We start from the raw sequence: 10,710 nt of genomic DNA, 5'->3' as shown, positions 1-10,710 counted from the left end.
TTTTTACAACCCGAAAAAAGACATTTTAAAAAACGACGTTAAAAAATGCAGCATGTTCAAAATTTTTTTGTGACCGTACCCCTCCCAGGACGTCTTAGGACCAGGTTTGTGAGGAAATCTCTTGTGGAATTCTCTTGTTAATCTAGGGGCATAAATGTTCTTCTCAGGCTCTCAAGAATTTTCCCCTGAATCTCCTCCATTGTAGGTGATCTATTGGTAACATAAGGAATTGGTGTTGAGATGGAGAAAGTAAAATGGACTTTGAGAAGTCTGCAAAAAAAACATTTAGAAGGGAAATTGAAGGAAAAGGTTAGTGAACCAACAATGCATTAGCTTAACCACTTCCAGACCTGCGCACGACGATGTACGTCCTATTTTTAAAGATTGATATCTCGGTAACGGCAGCAGCTGCTGCCACAACCGAGGTATCGATCTTTAATGTGCGCGGTCTGGTACACGATAACGGCAGTCTCCGCGGCGGATTCGCCATGAGATCGTCGTTATCGGTGGCGGGAGATTGCCCCCCCCTCCCTCCGCTCTCCCGCGCGCTCCGCCGCTTACCGGAGCCGTCGGTATCGGCGAAGGCGATCGGGACCGTTCGGCAGCTGAGCGGGGACGAGACTGAAGGAAAAATCTCCTTCGCCCGTCCCCATAGCTCTGCTGGGCGGAAGTGACGTCAAAACGTCAGTCCCGCCCAGCCTCTTAAAGAGACAATTTTTTTTTTTGTCATTTGATAAAATGACAGTTTCAAATATTTTTTTTTTTTTTTTGCATTTTAGTCTAATTATGAGATCTGAGGTCTTTTTGACCCCAGATCTCCTATTTAAGAGGACCTGTCATGCTTTTTTCTATTACAAGAGATGTTTACATTCCTTATAATAGGAATAAAAGTGATCAATTTTTTTTTTCAGTGTAAAAAGTAATAAAATAAATAAAAATAAATAAGAAAACCCAAAAACATTTTTTTTAAAGCGCCCCGTCCCGACGAGCTCGCGCGCAGAAGCGAACGCATACGCGAGTAGCGCCCGCATATGAAAACGGTGTTAAAATCACACAAGTGAGGTATCACCGCGATAGTTAGAGCGAGAGCAATAATTCTAGCCCTAGGCCTACTCTGTAGCTCAAAAAATGCAATCTCTAGAATTTTTTAAACATCGCCTATCGAGATTTTTAAGGGTAAAAGTTTGACGCCATGCCACGAGCGGGTGCAATTTTTAAGCGTGACATGTTGGGTATCATTTTACTCGGCGTAACATTATCTTTCACAATATATAAAAAAATTGGGCCAAATTTATTGTTGTCTTATTTTTTAATTAAAAAAAGTGAATTTTTTCCAAAAAAAGTGCGCTTGTAAGACCGCTGCGCAAATACGGTGTGACAAAAAGTATTGGAATGACCACTATTTTATTCTCTAGGGTGTTAGAAAAAAATATATAATGTTTGGGGGTTTTAAGTAATTTTCTAGCAGAAAAAAATGTTTTAGTCTTGCAAACACCAAATCTGAAAAACACCTAAGGTCTGGAAGTGGTTAAAGGAACCTATTTAGAAAATAAAAAACAAACCTTTACAACCCCTTCAAAGTGATGCTAAAGTCTTGTTTTTTTCTTTAAAAATAACAAACATGTTATACATACCTGCTCTGTGCAGTGGTTTTGCACAGAGCAGCCCAGATCCTCCTTTTCTTGGGTTCCTCGCTGGCACTTCTGGCCCCTCTGTCCTGTCGGGTGCCCCCATAGCAAGCAGCTTTTTACGGGGGCACCCGAGCCGAGGCTCTGCATGTCCATTTAGACATGGAACCTTGGTTTAGCCCTGCCCTCTCTCTCTCCTCATTGGCTAACTGACTTTGATTGACAGCAGTGGGAGCCAATGGCACTGCTGCTGTGTCTCAGCCAATCCCAGATGGCTGAGGCACTTGTGCACATCGCTGGATCGATATAATGCATTAAGATAAAAAAAAAACTCCTGAATTTGCAACCACTTTGGCCCGGATTCAGAAACAATTTACGTCGGCGTATCTATTGATACGCCACGTAAATTCTAGCATGCACCGGCGTATCTTTTTTCTGTATTCAGAAAGAAAGATACGCTGAAATTTGGCTAAGATACGACTGACGTAAGTCTCTTACGCTGTCGTATCTTAGTTGCATATTTACGCTGGCCGCTAGGTGGCGCTTCCAGAGATTTACGCGTAGAATATGCAAATTAGGTAGATACGCCGATTCAGAAACGTACGTCTGCCCGGCGCATTTTTTTACGTCGTTTACGTAAGGCTTTTTCCGGCGTAAAGTTACCCCTGCTATATGAGGCATAGCCAATGTTAAGTATGGACGTCGGGCCAGCGTCTAATTTTGCGTTGTTTACGTCGTTTGCGTAAGTCGTTCGCGAATAGGGCTTTGCGTAAGTTACGTTCACGTCGAAACCAATGAGGCTTTGCGGCGTAATTGGGAGCATGCATACTGGGATACGTCCACGGACGGCGCATGCGCCGTTTGTAAAAAACGTCATTTACGTGGGGTCACACTGAATTACCATAAAACACGCCCACATCTTTTTATTTTGAATTAGGCGGGCTTACGCCGGCCCTCATACCCGACACCGCCGTAACTTAGGGCGCAGGCTCTTTCTGAATACAGAACCTGCCTCACTAGGTTACGGCGGCGTAGCGTATCTGAGATACGCTACACCCGCACAAAGTAACGCCGGGCTTTCTGAATCAGGGCCTTTAAGTCTACTTTAATCCCTTACTGCCACCGGCCATCAGCTCTTTAATCTAAATGCCCGGAGGTGGAGACATACAATCCAATCATGCGACTGCTGTGATTGGCTGTAACAGCGATCACATGATCAAAAGCTTGCTATCACAAGTATGTATTGGAAGTTTTCCATCACACTTTAGTAACTGTGCTGGGAGCGTGCAGTGAGCATGCTCTCAGCACAGTAAACAGTTTCCCTATGCATATATATATGCAGTGGTTAAAAGACCAATGACTACAAGCCATATACCAATTTATCCCTAGGCACTTTGGGCCAGATCCACAAACAGCGGCGCAAATTAAGTTACTCCAAACCTATCTCATTTAGGTTACGGCGCCTTAATTTTTTGTCGTAAGTGCCGTATCCACAGCGCATTTGCGCCCAACTTAGCGCCGGCGTAACTTAAATCCCGAGGCGTAAGGCGGGGTTATTGCAAGTGGGAAGGAAGTGGGCGTGCTCCATTGTAATGAGCCGTGACCCCATGCAAATGAAGGGCCGGCCGTACTGCGCATGCGCGCACGAATCTGCACCTCACAGGGCATGTGCAGAACTTGGCTTGGCGCATTCAGTGAGATAGGAAAAAGGCCAAGCATACTTAGTTTGAGAATCACCCTGTGTATAAATAGCCCCAGACAAACACACTTCCCTTGCAAAAGTACATCCCTGTGTTCCCCTTCCTAGAGCAAGTTGCTTCTGCTCTGTCGCCTGTTGGTGTGTGTTGGTGAGTTTAGTGTTAGTTAAAAGATTTGGAGGAGTAGTAGAGTGTAGTAGCTGTGTGTTTTTTCTGATTGTATTTTCTGTTTGTTTTTTCTGATTGTTTTTTTTCTGAGTGTATTTTCTGTTCGTTTTTTCGGAGTTTGTTTTTGAATTTGTATTTTTGAATTTGTATTAGCTATCTGCTTGTGTGGTTTGATTTTTGTGTTTGTTTGTTGTGTGAGTATTTGTGTTTGTTTGTTGTGTTTGTTTTTTGTTGTTGCTGAGTGTTGGCTGTTATGGCACCGAAGCGCAGGAAGTTACATTTTTCTGTCACAGAAAAGCAGATTCTTGCTAGGGCCATCACCTGATATGGGCGTTATTTGCATGGCCCTGAGAGCCGGAACACCCCCCCGGCCAGGAGGAAGGAGATCATTCAGAAAATTACTGATCAGATCAATGCGGCGGCGGGGGAGATGAGGACCCCCAGTGGGATACAAAAGAAGATCAACGATCTTAAGAGCCTGGTCCGTGACAAGATGGCCAAGATCAATGCCACGGGCACTGGAGGAGGCCCACCCTGCCCCGTCAGGCTGAGTGAGGAGGAATGGGCAGTGGCCCGGTGTTTCCACCCACAGCAGGTGGTGGGCCTGCCTGGCTATCAATCTAATTCTCCTGTGAGGACAGGTAATTTTGGGGTTTTTCTATCTGGTGATTAGCATGTGTGGGTGGGGGAAGGGAAGATGTGCCAAGTGTGTGGATCCTCCAACCTGTGAATGTTTTGTGTCCTCCACAGATGGCCAGGAGATTGCTGGGCCATCAGGCCAGGAGGTTGCTGGGCCATCAGGCCAGGCTGCTGCACCATCCCCTGGACAACAGGCTGCAGAAGAGTCCCAAGAATGGCAGGAGTCCCCAGGGGAGGGGAGTGGCCACACTTCCCCTCATGAGGAGGTTGAGGGGGAGGAGGATGAGGGGGTGGAGGCTGAGGATGAAGATATGGACATTGCCAGGGAAGTCCTTTTGGCCTCGGATTTGTTTACCCCTGAGGCTACCCCTGAGGCTGGCAGCAGTCAGGCCACCATCAGGGGTAGCCCCTCCCGCTCCTCCCCCAACAGGCCTCCCCCCACAAGGGTCTCTCTCTCCCCTCCTCCCAGGCCACAAGCCTCAGCTGCAGGCAGGATGGCGACCTATGAGACCAGGGAGGTGGCCGAGCGTCTGAAGGCCAGTCTGCAGAGGGACAATGCCCGGCAGACCCGCCATCTGGGTCAGATCAAACAGACTCTGACCCAGATGGAGGACAGCCTGGGCTCAATTAAGGAGTCACTCACTGATGTGGCCACAAACTCCTTGGCGGTCATCACATGCATTTGTGACCTGCAGACCGCCACAACAGGTGTGGCCCAGGAGGTGAGTGCCCTGACCCAGGCTGTCCAGGACAATACCCGGGCTGTCCAGGCCAATACAGCTGCCCTCACAATCAGTCTGAACAGAATTGCAGTGGCCTTGGAGGGCAGGGCAGCAGGAGGACAGTCACCAGGGGAGGCTCCTCCTTCCCCTGCTCACCCCCCCCATGAGTCTCCTCCTTCCCCTGCTCACCCCCCCCAGGAGTCTCCCCTGGTTGGCCGTGGCCGTGCCTGTGGACGGCCCAGGCGTAGCTCTCGCCGCCGCCGTTAACTTTTGGGGTACTTTTTTTTTTTTTTTTATTATACTGTACTTATGATTTGTTTTATTTGTGTGAATGATGTGTGAATGTGGGGGTGGCATTCCTGATTAAATAAGGGGTGTCACCCTCAGTTTTGGTGGAGTAGGGATCCCCAGGACCAGGGAGAAGTGATCCCAGGTCCATGTGAATGGTGTATGAATGCACAGTGACATAATTGGAGCCGTGGCGGGGCGTTACTGCTCCCAAGTACCATTGGGGGTACTTGGATCTAATCCAATTAGATGTGCATGTGATGTGTCTGTGCTAGGGACCACAGTGGGTGTGCATGCATGCATTCTCGATGTGACATGATTAATGTGTGTGTTTACTGTGCAAAGATGCATTCTGCGAGGCTTCTCCTGACTGCTGTTCCCTCAGAAGAGGGGGTACCCTCGGTTAATAAAGTCACTAGTATAGTTATGAGCATGGATGCCCCTGGCATGTTGGCATACAGATTGTTGTCCTGCAAGTGTGTGTGCTCAGCTCTTCCTTAATGGTGTTGCTTTAGCTGACCTTTACACGGCTTGTGTAAAATTAGGGCACCTTTTATAAAGTGTAATTTTACACCATGAAACTAACAGAAGCGCACAGGGCGTAATCTACGCCGCACACACTTAATTTTGTGGATCGCCTTATCTCCCCCATTTGCATCTTTGCCTAGCAAAACAGTGGTGTGTCTAGCGTATTTTGCGTGCGAAGAAGCGCCGGTGTAATTATTTAAGGTAGGACGGAAAAACCTGGATTTCAGGCGTATCTCGTTTTGAGGATCAGGCGCAAAGATACGCGCGGCGCATTTTTCAATTACGCCGCGCATCTCGAGTTAAGTCGGCGCATCTGCTTTGTGAATCTGGCCCTTTATTAGTAGCACTTAATTTGCTTAGCCTATTACTACTAACTAACAGCTAACTACTGTACATTGTCAATATGGCTGCTGGGAACCCATCCTTTTATAGTTTAGGGGTTGGCTTATCTAGGTGCCCCCATATTGCTCGGGGATGAAATCGCACATTACAAACTACAAATGGGCTAGGATTGCCTTGAGCTCATGCTCAACCTAAATCTGATACAATTCCTAGTTATTATACAGGATATGCACAGTACTCAGATTAATGTAAATTTAGTAAACCACCTGTTGTTTTTTTATAGGATGACATTAGTAGATGAAGGAATGCATTCACTTGTTACCTGGAATTTCCCAAATGGGTTTGTTGGACTGAATCAGCAGCTCTCCACTTGCGTCCACAGTTGACCTGTTGCTAAAATGTGGATTTAAATAGCAGACACTGTAGTTCCTCTTCTCCTTTATGGTTAACCTTTAACATCTAAGCATTTATAGTTGTAGGAAAACATTGTAAAACATCTACAGTTAATGAACACATAAGTAAGGATGTGTGTCTTTAGCTCAGTTTCCTTGTGAGTCACAGTAGGCAGTGTAAGGCATAACTCATTATAATTTTATATTTTTATGACCACTGTGTTTTATGTAATCAAGTTCCTTACAGCTAAACTTTGGCCTGGAACAAAAATAACCATTGCAGTGGGTAAAATACTAAATATTTCTTGGTTTCTAGGTGGTAGATAAAGGGGCTGCATTATTTACTCTATTTACCGTATAACGCTCACTCCCAAAAGATCAGCTGGATGTATAAGGTGTTCTTCTTCACCACCGATTACCTGCCCCAGTGGAATTAAAGAATATGTAAACCCAACAATTTAGTATCCTGTTCTCCTTGTATTGCTTCCTTTGTGTGAAATCCCTAGTGTTCCTGCTAGTCCCTCTGCTTTCCTTTTTTTTTTACTGACCACACTAGGCATGAGAACATAGCATGGTCAGTTCTCTAGCTGGGCTGCTCTCCTACAATGATCAGACTTGTCCTGACATGCCCCCTCCCCCCCTGTACAGACATTCACTGGGAAGACCAGTGTGCTGGAACAACATCTCAGGAACAAGCTGATATTTCACCTGGTATTTCACTCTGGAACAAGTTGGTAAGGCTGTCTGTAGCAGCAGTCTCTTGATCAGCAGCAGTCGCCTTGTAGGCAGGTGCAGTCTTTTTTCTCCACTGCAGGTGACGCTCACCTGCAGTGGCAATGCAGGTGGAGGAGAAAGTCGAGATGAGGCCCAGCTGAATTTATTTAGGAACCTGGCTCGTGTGTGGATACAGTAGGGATAGACCACCCATCTGTCAGGGACAGGCCCCAGATGAGGAGGGAAAGCACAGGGACACGCCATTCTTCCTAGAAGTCTCCCCACTTGGGTACGGACCAGCCAAGACGCATTCCACTCCTTGAGACAGATGCTGTTGGCACACCCAAGACCTACTGCTACTACTCATCTCTGTTACATGCTGTGAGGGCTCCCATTTGGGTTTCTTTCCTGTCAGGCTTGTTGTGTATAGCTGAACTTCAATTTCAATACAGTTGCTTTTTACATTGGCGGGATATGTCTCTTCTAGCAGAAGGAAAATCAGGAACCATCGTGGGACCTCTAGGATCGGCCTTGGTCCTGGTGCCTAATTTTAACAGAACCAACATTCCTCTTGCTGAGTGGGATGACAGACTAGAGAGGGCTGCGTGCTTATATCAAGTTCCAACCCAGCTGATCGTGGAGCTGGCTATCAACTCCTTCCAGGATGACACCAACCGAGCGGTGGGCATTTGGCGCCTAATTAAGCTCAAAAATCAATCAATCAATCAATGACACTACCGGAAGAGGAGTGGGCCAGCCTGGAATGGTTTATACCATGCCTGTAGGGCCTGTTTGTAGAGAATGTGATGGTTCAAGAGTTAAAGTGGAGGTTCTTTGTCTGGAGACAACAGGAGGACGAAAGCCCCAACCACTTCATGCTAGCACTCCGGAATCTCTGGAAACACTTGGAGAAGATGGATGTGCAAACCTGTGCCGATATATATCTGCCTCAGGCCTTGGCTCCTTCACCTCTGTTGACCATTCATACGGCTTTAAGGAAATTTGCTCAGGACCTGGCCTCCCTAAAACAGGATTCAGCCCACTCCTCTAAGGGTGGGAATCTATTGTAGAAGGACCTGGAGGAGGACCAGAAGTGCTGACGGTATTGTCGCTTGGGACAAGAATCCAAAAGTACCTGCAGGCCGCTGTTAAATTAGTGGCTCCCAGGGCAGAGAGACGAATCCTGGGGACAATCAGCACAAGGTCACATCAAACCAAAGTCCACGGTCACACAAAGCCCAGTAGTAAATGCCCTCTTAATGGACAAGAGGTCCTATACCTGAATGACACAGGATCTGAGGTCACTATCATGGAATATGACTTCTAAATTCAGTGGTTCGGGATGCAAGACCAGCTTGACCTCTCTTGGTTGTCTCATAAGACGGCCGATAATCTGCCCAACCTGGTTGAAGGTGTCACCTGGGTGAAGATTCAGATAGACGACCAGGCGGTGGAACATTTAGGGGCCAGTAAGTTCTGCAGTACCTATTGTTCTGGGGAAGGACTTGGACTTACCCCACTTACTGTCCAAGTTTGAGCACTTAGGCCAACATGCGTGGGGCTTCAGCCTGGGAGCTGTCTGGCTCAACGTGATCTGGGCCTATGAGGCCTATCAGAGGGCAGCGAGGAAACAGCCTGAACAAGTGGGGGTTGTTTGCATGCCACCCAACCAAAATTACTCCTGGCACCCCTCCAAGAGGGGGTCTGGTCTCTGTCCATCGGGCTCAGAAAAAGCTGTAAGCGGCCACAGTAATAGTGGCACCCCGCAAAGACTCCGGGGGGAGTGGCTGGTTGCTCACACCTTATCCAAGGTCCACAAAAGGAAGGTACTGGTGTAGCTTATCAACCTGGGGACTTCCCTGATTTCCCTCCCTAACCATGTCACCATAGCAGACTTATACATAGTATCCAGTCACTGTATCTCAGAGGCCCAACCAGGGTTGAAAGCTTTTTGCACCCACTACAGGCAGCCATGGCCTTGTTAGAAGATTCACAATATAAACTACTGTTGGAACAGCTGGCCATCCCCTTCTGTGACTGTCCTCTACCTCAGCAGCAGCTGCTTCATCAACTGCTAGAGAAACACCTATTGGTCTTTGCCACCAGCCCAAAAGACTATGGTTGCACAGAGACCACCAACCACCTGACTCATACGGGGATGCTCCACCCATCCAGGAGCGGTACCACCGCATTCCCCCAGCCCTGTGGCAGGAAGTCAACATGCTACAAAGTAAGGTAATTTGGGAAAGCCAATGGCTCTGGAGTGAAAGAAGTCTGTGATTTTGGGTGGACTACCGCAAACTAAGTGCCTGTAACCACCAGGATGCCCATCCGTTACTCCAGCTGAAGAAGACGCCCATGTTACTGGTACAAGTATTTCTCCACCCTTGACTTGGCAAGCGGCTATTGGCAGGTCGGGACTGTTGAGTTTAATTGCATGCCCCCAGTGCGTAATGGAGAGATGTCTGGGCGATTTCTACTTTGAGACTGTGTTAGTTTACTTGGATTATATCATAATTTTCTCCAAGACCTTCTCAGATAATGTCCAACACCTAGACTGGGTCATCACCTGTCTAGCACAGTATGGCTTGAAGCTCCAGCCCAGTAAGTGCCGTTTAATGCGACAGTGGATGACAGTGGATGACAGTGGAAAACCCCAGAAACTTTATACACACAATTAAACACATACTGGCACATAGATATACACCAAAACACACATATACATAGATAGAGTAAATAAAATAAACACAGAATAGTTTTAATTTCACATAAGTCAAACATTAATGAAACCTATTTTCCCCCTCTTCTCTCTCCCCCACCCGCTCTATATAGAACAACAGGGGAATATTTTTATAGATTAAGTTATTAGTTATGATAAGAAATTGCACGCTTTCTTTATTATTAATATTTTTTTCCCTTACTCTTATTGTTTAATTTACTGTCTATAGATATGGTTTATTTGCTGTCATAGTGATTGTCTTGTATATATGTATGTGGTGTTAAAAAGGAAGAGAAAATGTATATAAAAATAAAAAAATATTTAAAATAATGGCATTGAAAGCCAGTATAGGAGTCGTATATAGGCACACAATGCAGCTACAGCACAGTAGTGGCCCAGATTCAGGTAGCCTTGCGCTTTTTTTACGTAGGCGCAGGGCATGCATGCCCTGCGCCCCCGCAAATTTTCTGCGCTACCCGCGATTCACGGAACAGTAGCTCCGTAAATTGCGTGGGCGCTCCGGCAAAGTAAGCGCGCGCAATTTAAATGATCTCGTAGGGGGCGGGAATCATTTAAATTAGGCGCGTTCCCGCGCCGAGCGTAGGGCGCATGCTCCTTCGGGAAACTTTCCCAACGTGCATTGCGGTAAATGACGTCGCAAGGACGTCATTTGCTTCAAAGTGAACGTGAATGGCGTCCAGCGCCATTCACGATTCACTTACGCAAATGACGTAAATTTCAAATTTCGCGACGCGGGAATGACGGGTATACTTTAGCATTGGCTGCCCCTGCTATTAGAAGGGGCAGCCTTACGCAAAAACCGACGTACGCAAACGACGTAAACTGCGTACGCAGGGCTTGCGTAGGGTAGTG

This window comes from Rana temporaria, chromosome 7 (genome assembly GCF_905171775.1).
Source record: "Rana temporaria chromosome 7, aRanTem1.1, whole genome shotgun sequence".
Classification (NCBI taxonomy): Eukaryota; Metazoa; Chordata; class Amphibia; order Anura; family Ranidae; genus Rana; species Rana temporaria.
The sequence above is the reverse complement of the archived record's forward strand: the minus strand, read 5'-3'. Positions refer to the sequence as shown.